At 35.0% G+C, this 9,949-nt stretch overlaps 2 long non-coding RNA genes across 2 annotated transcripts; one reads left to right on the top strand and one right to left on the bottom strand.

The window, feature by feature from the left end:
- The first annotated feature begins 119 nt into the window (after positions 1–119).
- Positions 120–6,872, top strand: LOC311513029. The gene is made up of 3 exons (XR_014709632.1): positions 120–283; positions 1,157–1,236; positions 6,727–6,872. It is a non-coding gene; the product is annotated as an uncharacterized lncRNA (long non-coding RNA).
- LOC311513024 lies at positions 4,788–6,390 on the bottom strand. Its single transcript, XR_014709631.1, has 3 exons — positions 5,921–6,390; positions 5,335–5,390; positions 4,788–4,990 (listed from the first exon to the last, which is right to left on the bottom strand). It is a non-coding gene; the product is annotated as an uncharacterized lncRNA (long non-coding RNA).
- Positions 6,873–9,949: the final 3,077 nt, after the last annotated feature.

Below are 9,949 nucleotides of genomic sequence, written 5' to 3' on the forward strand. Positions count from 1 at the left end.
CACAGACCAGCAAACGTACGTGTGTGTGTTGGGGGGGGGGGGGGGGAGGGAGAGAGAGAGAAGATAGCCTACTGTCTTCTAGGCTGAGAACCTAAACCTCAGGCCAAGTCAAGGCTGAATGACAATGATCAAAGCTCTGTCCTTCATCAAGAGAGAAGACAGGATTTTTTTCCTCCCAATGAAAAGTGGGACTGTCATTAGGGATTCTCACTAAGAAACCTCTAACAGAGACAGACCTTTTCCAGATTGCTAGTGCCTGCCCAGCAGTCCGTGCAGAATACAGGTAGCTATTGTTCCTGAGACAGATATGTAGCCAGCCACTCAGACTGTGACAGATCTCAACAAACCAGTGAGCCTGCCTTCACTTTAACTCTTTATTTACTAGTACTTTACTTTTTGCTGAAATACAAAGCTCTCCTTATATCCCCATGGGGAAAAATGAATTGTAAATAACCACATTTTGGTTAAGAAATGAGCTTGGTATCTTATACATAGAAATGTTCCCATTTAAACTTAAAAAATACTACCTTCACGCTGTAGCTCATGAAAGCTTATGCTCAAATAAATTTGTTAGTCTCTAAGGTGCCACAAGTCCTCCTTTTCTTTTTACCTTCAGTTCAGGCTCTCTTGTTCTGAAATCTGACTGAGCCTAATGGTTAGACATGGTATAGGAATATTAGACTCCAGTAGTAATAAAGAATTCAAATTATACCAGGTCAATAACTGATGTACTATGCTTTATGGAATGTTCATAATTTAAGGCTAAATGAAACTGTTCTGGATAATCACCGCCATGTTTTTACATGCAAATATTCTAGTTTTTAATAAAAGTGAATTGTCTAGTGACAATGTGACATAGTGCTACATGTGTTATCTTTAACATACAGAAGATTTTCCACTGGAAGTCAGCTCCCAGTTTTAATCTGGGGTGAATGTAGAAATCCCAAAAGGAAACAATGTTAGAAAGGGTTATCTAGGTAGTCATAATATTAGCCATCCTAGGCCCCCCTCCAGTTCTGTCACCTAGGTTTTCATAAACAAGTTTTAGCAAAACAAGCTTCATATAAAATAAGTTATGAGTTTAGTTGTAAAGACAAAAATCAAGAAATAGCTCATAAATTAAGGATAATATTCTGGCTTTTATGCACCCACTTAGGCCTACAGTAGACAGTACAACAATCTGTGAACAACTACTGATTCGACATACCGGGCACCCAGTGAATGGGTTCAGGGCAGGTCAGTATTTTAGCCTTTAAACTCAATTTCCTTTTTCCTCTGTTTAAGCTGGTCTCAACTGTATTTTAAACATTGTATGAATGCACAGGTGAGTGAGTGAATACTTTGGGGGATGGGAGGGAGCTTGTTTGTTTTGTTTTTAAAAAAGGCCAAGTTAAAGTATATAAAGGGTGGGGAACAGAAAGAAAATCTTTCATACCAAGATAAAATATGAAATATAAGATGAACAATTTTTACCACTGATCATAAAAATGCAAATTAGAGATATCACTTGAAAAACATGGATTTTCAACAGGATAGAATATTGGTTGTTACTGTCTGTGGCGTAAGTACAGAGTTTTCTCATGTGTGCTCCATAAAAGTACACTGCACAAGCTTAATGAAATTTCTTTGAAAAACAGTCCGTGGTCATTTTTTAAAGGTGCAGAGTAATATTTTCTACTTGAGTGAGGATTTTATTGTGCTTCCCCATTAATGATAAGGGTCAAGTGGCCTTTTACAATTACCCCTGTCCATCAAGAAGGGAGGGGAGTGCCTTTTTAATAGGAATCAATGTCATTCATTGGAACTCGCCCTGCAGGGCAGAAAATCCTCTGCAGTGCAGGATGCATTTTACATAGCCAGGACTGTGGATTCTCATGCTCTGCTGAAGGTTTACTCCTGAATGTCTTATTTTAGTTTTTCAGAATATCAGTATATAAAGAAAATGTTGAAATAACTTACCTATGTCAACAACTGAAGTATTTGCAGGGGTACGTGAAGAATGTTTTACTGTATACATATGTTAAACGTGAATATTTTCCCCATGTTAAAAAGGACATTTTATTACCAGTTTCTGAGAGTTTTAGGATGATTCCCCTTTCTATTTTATGCAAGTTTATAACAAACGAGAATTTGCCATAAGGAAGAGGTGAAAAATAACTGCTGGGGAAAGATAAAGGGCTGGCATCCTCATCTGGCGTAAATCTGTGTAGCTCCATTGACTTCAGTGGAGCTACACTGATTTACATCCAGTGCAATTCCAAAGAACAGCTCGGCTGTATGTACCATAATGTGGCAATTTCTTTTCTACACAGCGTGAGTGCTACTTCTGGGAAAAGCAAAATGAAGACCACTAACTTTGTATTGTAAAAAGAGCACTCTAAACTCCAGCTGTTTATCATATGGCAAATGTCTGAGTGTGGTCACATTCGATGTCAAGACTTGATTAGACCGTACCCAAGCACATTAGCCTTGAATATTTCATTTTGAACCAAGTCTACCATACTTCTTCCAATACTTGGGTCCTCAACAGAACAAGTCTTGCTGAATTGTTAGAGTAGGTTTTAAACAATTGCATCTTAGCTTATATAGCCATACACGTCAAAAATATCATAACTGAAAGGATGCAGGAGGGATGTGAAAAGAAAAATTTTCAGTACTGAGATATCACTGTGCTGGGTGCATTATAGAAAGATAAACTAGATATATCAGTCTACATTTCCTGCAAATACATAATGTCCATCCCATTATCCTTAATGACATTATAGGAAGAACTCTCCTCACCATGTCCATTACGGAGAGAACATTCTTTATGCTATGAGTAAAAGGGGAGAGAAGTTTCTTATGGAAGTTTTACTACACTTCCCATAAAGCCACCTTAGACACAGAGGAAGGCTCTTAATTCCACCCAAGTCAATCACAAGCACCCAATAATATGCACTTTGCTATAAAACACAAACTCTTGGGTATCAATGAAAAGTGACATAGAGAAGGTGGAGTTTATTTATCTGTAGTAGTTTCCAATGAGAATTGTTTTTTGTAAAAGCACAAAATATGAGAAATGATGTTTAATGTGTATTTTTCTAAGTGTAAAGGGCATTCTCAATAATATACATACGGAATTAGGTATACAACGCCCATTAACAAAATCAGGAGGTATACACCTATAATTCCCTAGGCACAATGTCAATTATATACCCTCAAATATCTACATGACTTGATCTGAAAAATTTGAATTATATTTCCCAAAAGAAGACTGTAAATAAAACAGAACTCCTACTGTATATTACATAATAATCTAGTGTCTGAGAATTTTACCTGAGGACACACTGCTACAGTATTCTCTTTCAGCTAAGTCAGAGTGTTATACATTCAGACACAAAGCCACATACCAGTATCAGGTATCCATTTCCCCCCAGGGATTCAGTGTTTTAATGGTTTTATAGTAAATAGTCATGTATTAAGAAATTATTCATTCCAAATATAACAGAATAAAAAATATCAACTATATGTAGATGTTATATATGCAGAAATACATACAACATCTCAGAGCATATAACCTTAATTAACCTTTTATCTCAGTTTGTACACAAATTATGTGTAAAAAGTTAACTTTACCAGGGACATAAATACTTATGAACTTAACATTTGCTAGTAGATTGATTTGAAAAATGAATAGAAAGTATTCCCAAATGATATAATTCACATTTAACATAATGACTTTGATTTCTTAATACAAAGCAGAACTCTTACTTTTCACTTGTTTATTTTCCTTTTAAAGTTACTTGTTGCAAAACGCACACATTTGTTTAAAGTATTGGTCTTTATTATTGCAGCAAATGTTTAAAATATTAATACCAACTACAAAAATAAAATATGTAAATATTAGAGTGGAGCCAGTACCTATTTTGCTTAGCATTTGGGCAAGTACAACGTGTAGTTTAGAAAAAATGATGAATAAAAATGTGTTCAATTATATTTGTAAATGACGCTATAAAAACAGGTATTCAAGAAAAGTATCATTAAACTCATCAAAGAGACACTTCTGATATGTTACTAAGTTAATACCTTTTTTTTAATATAACACAGGGCTGAAGATCACATAACATCTTTCGTCTGAACTGTTTTCATAGAAACATAATTAGGGTACTGAATTATCAACTAGATTTTTTGTAAAAGCAAATGTCAAAGATTAGAACTCATCAAGACTATTACAAAGCTTCTATATAACAATGTAGCACACTAGTGTCAAATATATATTTCATCAGTTCGTATTCCTATATCAACAAATTATACATTTGATACATGATCTGTTGGTAAAAATTCATTCCAGTTGACATCCTTTTTTTAGCCTGCCAGTTTCTAGGACTTGTGACAGTGTACCCCATCTTCAAAAAACAAAGCTTTTCTTTGCAAGGTTTAGGAATCTTTACTTGCAGAAAATATATTTTACATCTTGTTCTCAGCCACAGTAAAAAACTAAATTTAAACACCTCATTCAGCATTGTGCCTAGAGCTCATATACAGCTAAGTGTTACCCCAAATAAATTGCTACAAGGAGGCTGTATTTGCAGCTTTGTTGGGTAAATGAAACAGTTTCTTTTCCGTGCACTTGCATGTCAATTCTAGTCTTATTCATTTCAATAGTTAGTCAATAAATAAATACATAACCCTAAACAGCATAAGAAAAAATAAAATTCTCCTAAAAATAATGCAAATGTGGTAGACATCAAAGGACAATATATCACTTTCCCCTCAAATATTGGATATAGTATGTTTAAGTAGTACACTACACATTATAATTTGATGATTAATTTATTACTGTCATTGACTTACAGCCAGTTTTGACCTACCGCAGTAAATGCTGTTCTATGGGAGTTGCTCATCTTGAAAGGCCATGTGTACAGTAGCAGGATGAAGGGGGAAAAAAACAAAACAGTCAGAGCTTCTCTTGTTGCTTCATTGTGCCGTATGCAGTTCTCCTCCTCTTAATCTTTTGATAAAAGTCAGAATGCAACATGATTTATTAATGTAGCAAAGGCTTTACAATTCAGAGCTAAAAATATTATTGGACTTCTCCCTAGCTAGCACTGTTTAAGGAAGTCTTTAAAAAAGCAATTTAATTTCATTCTACCAAGTCAAATTTTCTCCACTGATAATTAGTTTTCATCATATGCATAAAAAGCTACAAAGACGCCAATTTTTAGAATTTATTTTTATTACAGGAAGATTTACCAACTTTTGCAAGAAATTTTATTGTCAGTGTTTCCCCATGGCTAATCTACAAAGCTTTATTGTTAATAATATAATACTCCACAGTAGCATTCACCAATGTACCTTAAAATCAGAAAGTACTTGAGATTTTTTTCTGTACTCCCACATCAGTTATTTTTCTGTAAAATAATTTAAAATCATACCTGTTATACATTTAGTATCAATATTTTAAATTGAATCCATAGAAGTTAAAATACCCACCGTGTGTTTTGAAGACTTAAAACATGTGGTTTGACAAACATTTGTGCTTCTCTAGCCATTATCAGCATGTTTAATACTATGTTATTGAGATATACATATTAGGCTTAAATATATAATATGGGTACTTAACCCCAAACCTGTTCACTTTCATTTAGTCAAGGAGAACTATTTGTTCATAAATGCCTCAAAACACCAGGCTAGCAGTGTTTGTAAAATGTCTAAAACAGCATGGGAACACGCATACAACATGAAATACACTGGACATTAATACTGGAAAAGCAAAAATTGACAGGAAATTTGCCATACTCTTAAAAGAAGAATATGCTGTCCCCATCTCCTCCTCCTTTCCCTCCCAAAAAACTTAGGTCTTACTTGAACTAGACACATAAGGCAGAAAAGTATCCATACAAGTTTACAGCAACAAATGTAATGGTAGAGATGTACTTACCAAGAGTCTCATCCTGCTTAGACTTCAGGGTATTTTCTGTGACATGAAGAGTTTTGGATTAGAAGATTTACTGCTGTCCTCCTGTTCTTCTAATTCTTCAGTAGCAGGTACAGAGAAACCACGACTAGTACTGTTTTGAAATAAAGACCGTGGCCTGTGTAAGCCAAGATACTCTGCACTGCCTGAAGATCTCTGCAGTGCTCTTAAACTCCTCCACTGAGACAGGTATTTGTTGCTGTCTGGTGTCCAAACAGGTTCATAGTAGCAGTCACCTTCATTCTTCAGTCTTAGAGGCCCTGTGTGCTGAAAGAAGAGGGGGTTTCCTTTTCTTTAGTATTTATTTGCTTCTGGATTGGAGGAGGAAGGTCAGAGATTTTCAATTTGAGATCAAAGACAGGCATGTAATGGAAATGAAACATAAGTTTTCTGAATTGCATTCAGCTCCCTTAGTTGCTGCATTACTAAAAACCTCACAGTGTTCCTGACTCTCTAAGCCTTGAGGTCTCTGTGATTTTTTTTTTGAAAGCCACATTTTAAACAAATTAGTTTCCCCCACTTGCAGCACTGCAGTCTTTCCATTGTTGAATAGTAACTGTTTCTAAAAAGGAAGCTCTTAATAAAGCTAAGGTCAGACTGCTTAGACCTGGCATTTGCTGAGATAACAAATCAGAAATGATAGCATCATACAGATTTATGAATTTTGTGCCCCCGCAGTCACAAACATCAGACATTTACTTTATAAAGAAAGCTTTTAGATTCTTCCTGCAGTTTCCATAGTGATTTCATTTTTTTCTCTTTTATCACAGATTGGCTGAAGAGCTGCTACTCTTTGTGCTTTAAAAGACTTGTGCTACCAACTGTCGATATAAAGGTACTATAGCTAAAGCACACAAGGAATACATACCATCAAAAGTAATTGAAATGGATAAACGTTGGCAAAAAGGTTTCAGTAATTTCTCCCCCTGTTTCTGTAGAATAGTTTGGTAGAATATTACTTCATCTGAATAAATGAATGTAACTTGAGCTGTACTGCTGTTCTATTTTACCATAAACTATGATACTTCTATTAAAGTACTCGTCATACAAAAAATAATCTCTTCCCAAAAAGCTTTAATATAGCTTAGATCATGCAAAATGCCTGAGCTTGTTAGCCATAAATGAAAGCAATTTCACTTCAATTATTTTAGTCTCATCTACAGACAGTGTTTATGCCAGTGATATTTTTTCTGCCTCTTTCGTAACAGTTTATTCTCTTTAAAAGTGTTCTGTAAAAAATAATTATATTGTTTTTGGCAAAGTATGTTATGCTCTGTACTGCAAAAAATAATAACCTTACAAAACAAACATGAAGAATAGTTTCTGTTTAACTCCTTGATGTAGATGTCTCCTTCACAACACTGAACTCAATCAAGTATACAATTTTATAGTTACCTGCCCTATTAAAATGGAGTTTTAGATTATAAAATGTATATAAAGTATTTCTCTACTTCTCTCTCAAATCTCATTTAACAGTAAGAGGGTACATGGTTAATTCCAGCCATAGTTTGCTCTAATCCTATGAGAATGTGTGTTCTTCTGAGTCAAAGACTGTCTAACTTCTTAGAGATACTGAATTCATATCACGAAGTGATAAATGTATTGCAAATAAACTCTTAGCACTGAAAATAATTTTCTAGTTGGCTCTAAAAATAATGAGATTGCCAATTCAGTATGAAAATAAGAAAAGTTAATGCAAAATTCATATGAACAAATATAAAAAAATAAAACATATAAAATGCAGTAACAGTAAAAACAGATGTTCTCATTTAAAAAGGGAAATACAGGCAACTTTGTTTTGCATATGTTTCAGAAAATAAATGCAAACTCAATATATTATCTAGTGATGCACTATCAAACTCCTTATTTTTAATGTCATCTATTTATGAGGCAGATTGTGCATCCAGCTTTGGTTGATGGATATTAAAATCTACTGGTGAGTATTCAAATCTATTAAACAAGCAATAACTTTGAACATAAAATATGTTAATACTTACTGCCAATACAGGTTGTTGGCATGAAGAGGGTTTTTACCACTTGATAAGTGAAACATTATATTTGAGTGGTTTCCCAACACAGATTTAGAATAGAAACAGACGATTGGTCAGATTCTGCACACTTACTTACACTGAGTAGTATCTTACTCTGCAAATGGTCACAATGAAATCAATGGGGCTACTTACAAAGTAAGGCAGCACACACTGTGAAGAAGGATGGCAGAATCTGCCCCTAACTTTATAATCATTTTCCACAGCAACCTCCATCAGGGTCATTTTGTTGACCGCTGAAGTGCTGTATGCAAATTAGTGTCAGGTGACTCTCTGGTTCTCAATATTTAGAACAACAATACTGCCATTGTTTAGGTTTCTCAGCCTCTCTTCCTAAACTATAAAATATATCCCATGCCAACACAGGTGACTAGATTCCTGTCCTTCCTGTAAGGATTTCAATTTATCACAGTTTCATATGATTTAAAGATTAGGACTATAAAAAAACCACATAGCCACAAGCAAAATGTTGGTCCCTTAACATGTTTGAATCATTTTATAGACAGCTTCCACATGTCTAAGAAAGAACTCTTGTTTAAAAATAAATCAGCAAAAAGAGCATTTTTAATGGCTTTGTCCCAAAACTGTAGGAATGAGCAAATTAACTTTGATAACACAAGAGCCAGCTGAACCTGAACATTTTTAAAGCTTCAGATCACTTTTTTAAACAAAAATTAGAGTTCATTTTCACACACCTCTGTTCTTCCTGGTTTGGCTATGATCAGAGATGGAAATCCTGATACACTTTAAGAAAGGATGGTCTCATGGCTAGAGCCCTGAGTGGATACAAAACTTGTATCCACATCCAATCCACGATCTGCAAACATGGCCTGCAGATATAAAGTGGATATCTGCAGATTTGCAGGACTTTATTCATGGAAGCAACAAAGTAACAGAATTCACAGAGAAATCAAGTTCCCATGAGATTTCCAGTCCAACTTTTCACCCTTTAAGAAGTTTAGATAGTTCATATAAGATTCACAAAAACCTCTGACTTTCTGGGTGCTTATGCAAGACTTTTGAAGTTTGTCTATTCCTTTTTTGAACCCAGGAAACTCTCATGAAATTAAACATCATTAAAATGGAAATAAAAAATTCTTGAGGCAGTAGGGAGCAAACAGGGCATTTAAAATAGACCCTTTACTAAAAGTCCAGATCAAAAAGAACTGTGTGTTCTCTTCTACATATTTCTGCACACTTGCCTTACAGAAAACCTGAAACATCATGAAACTTACCAAATAATGAAACTCTTAGTTGCTATATGTTTGATTACATCTCTTTCCATGAAAGTGACCTCTTCTGTCACATAGTTGAAGGTTGCTCAAAACATTCTTTCCTCCTCTTTATCAAAATTGAAACATAGGTGTAACCCATGCTTACTCAGTGTGGTTCTCTGTTCTCTCTAGTGACTAGACCATATAGACATTTACAATCCTAGCTATCTGTTAGCCTAAACAACAATGGCTCATGCTGAGTATCTGTTATTAATTAAAATATATTTTTAAGAAGCTCACTTGCTGTGCCAAGTGGTCCAGGTCCTTTCTGCAGCAGTTCACTAGCAAGCAGGAAAAAAAGGAACACATAATACACTATAGGAACAATTCACTTCTTCACTTTATGAACCCCACTTGCAACAGAAATGAAAGACACTTCAGATGCTGCACCTCAATTCTTTCCTCTTTACTTTAATGTACATTCTGCTGAACTATCATAAAATAACTTGGGGCTAAATTCTTCTCAGGGAGAAAGGGAAAATCTCTGTAAGAGGTAAGAAAATTCACTAGTTTCAGCTCAAGTAGTTTCCTCCTAATTATTCCATGATTCTGCCACTCTCCAGAAAAAGCAGAGGACTCTGCCCTCTAAACAGCGGATTTCTTGAGATCCTCTTGGATCTTTGTGTAGTTTCCCAGGCTACTCTTTCCCCCCTGGAAGGAAACCACTGCAG

The sequence above is a fragment of the Lepidochelys olivacea genome, assembly GCF_965140295.1.
Source record: "Lepidochelys olivacea isolate rLepOli2 genome assembly, chromosome: 1".
Lineage (NCBI taxonomy): Eukaryota > Metazoa > Chordata > Testudines > Cheloniidae > Lepidochelys > Lepidochelys olivacea.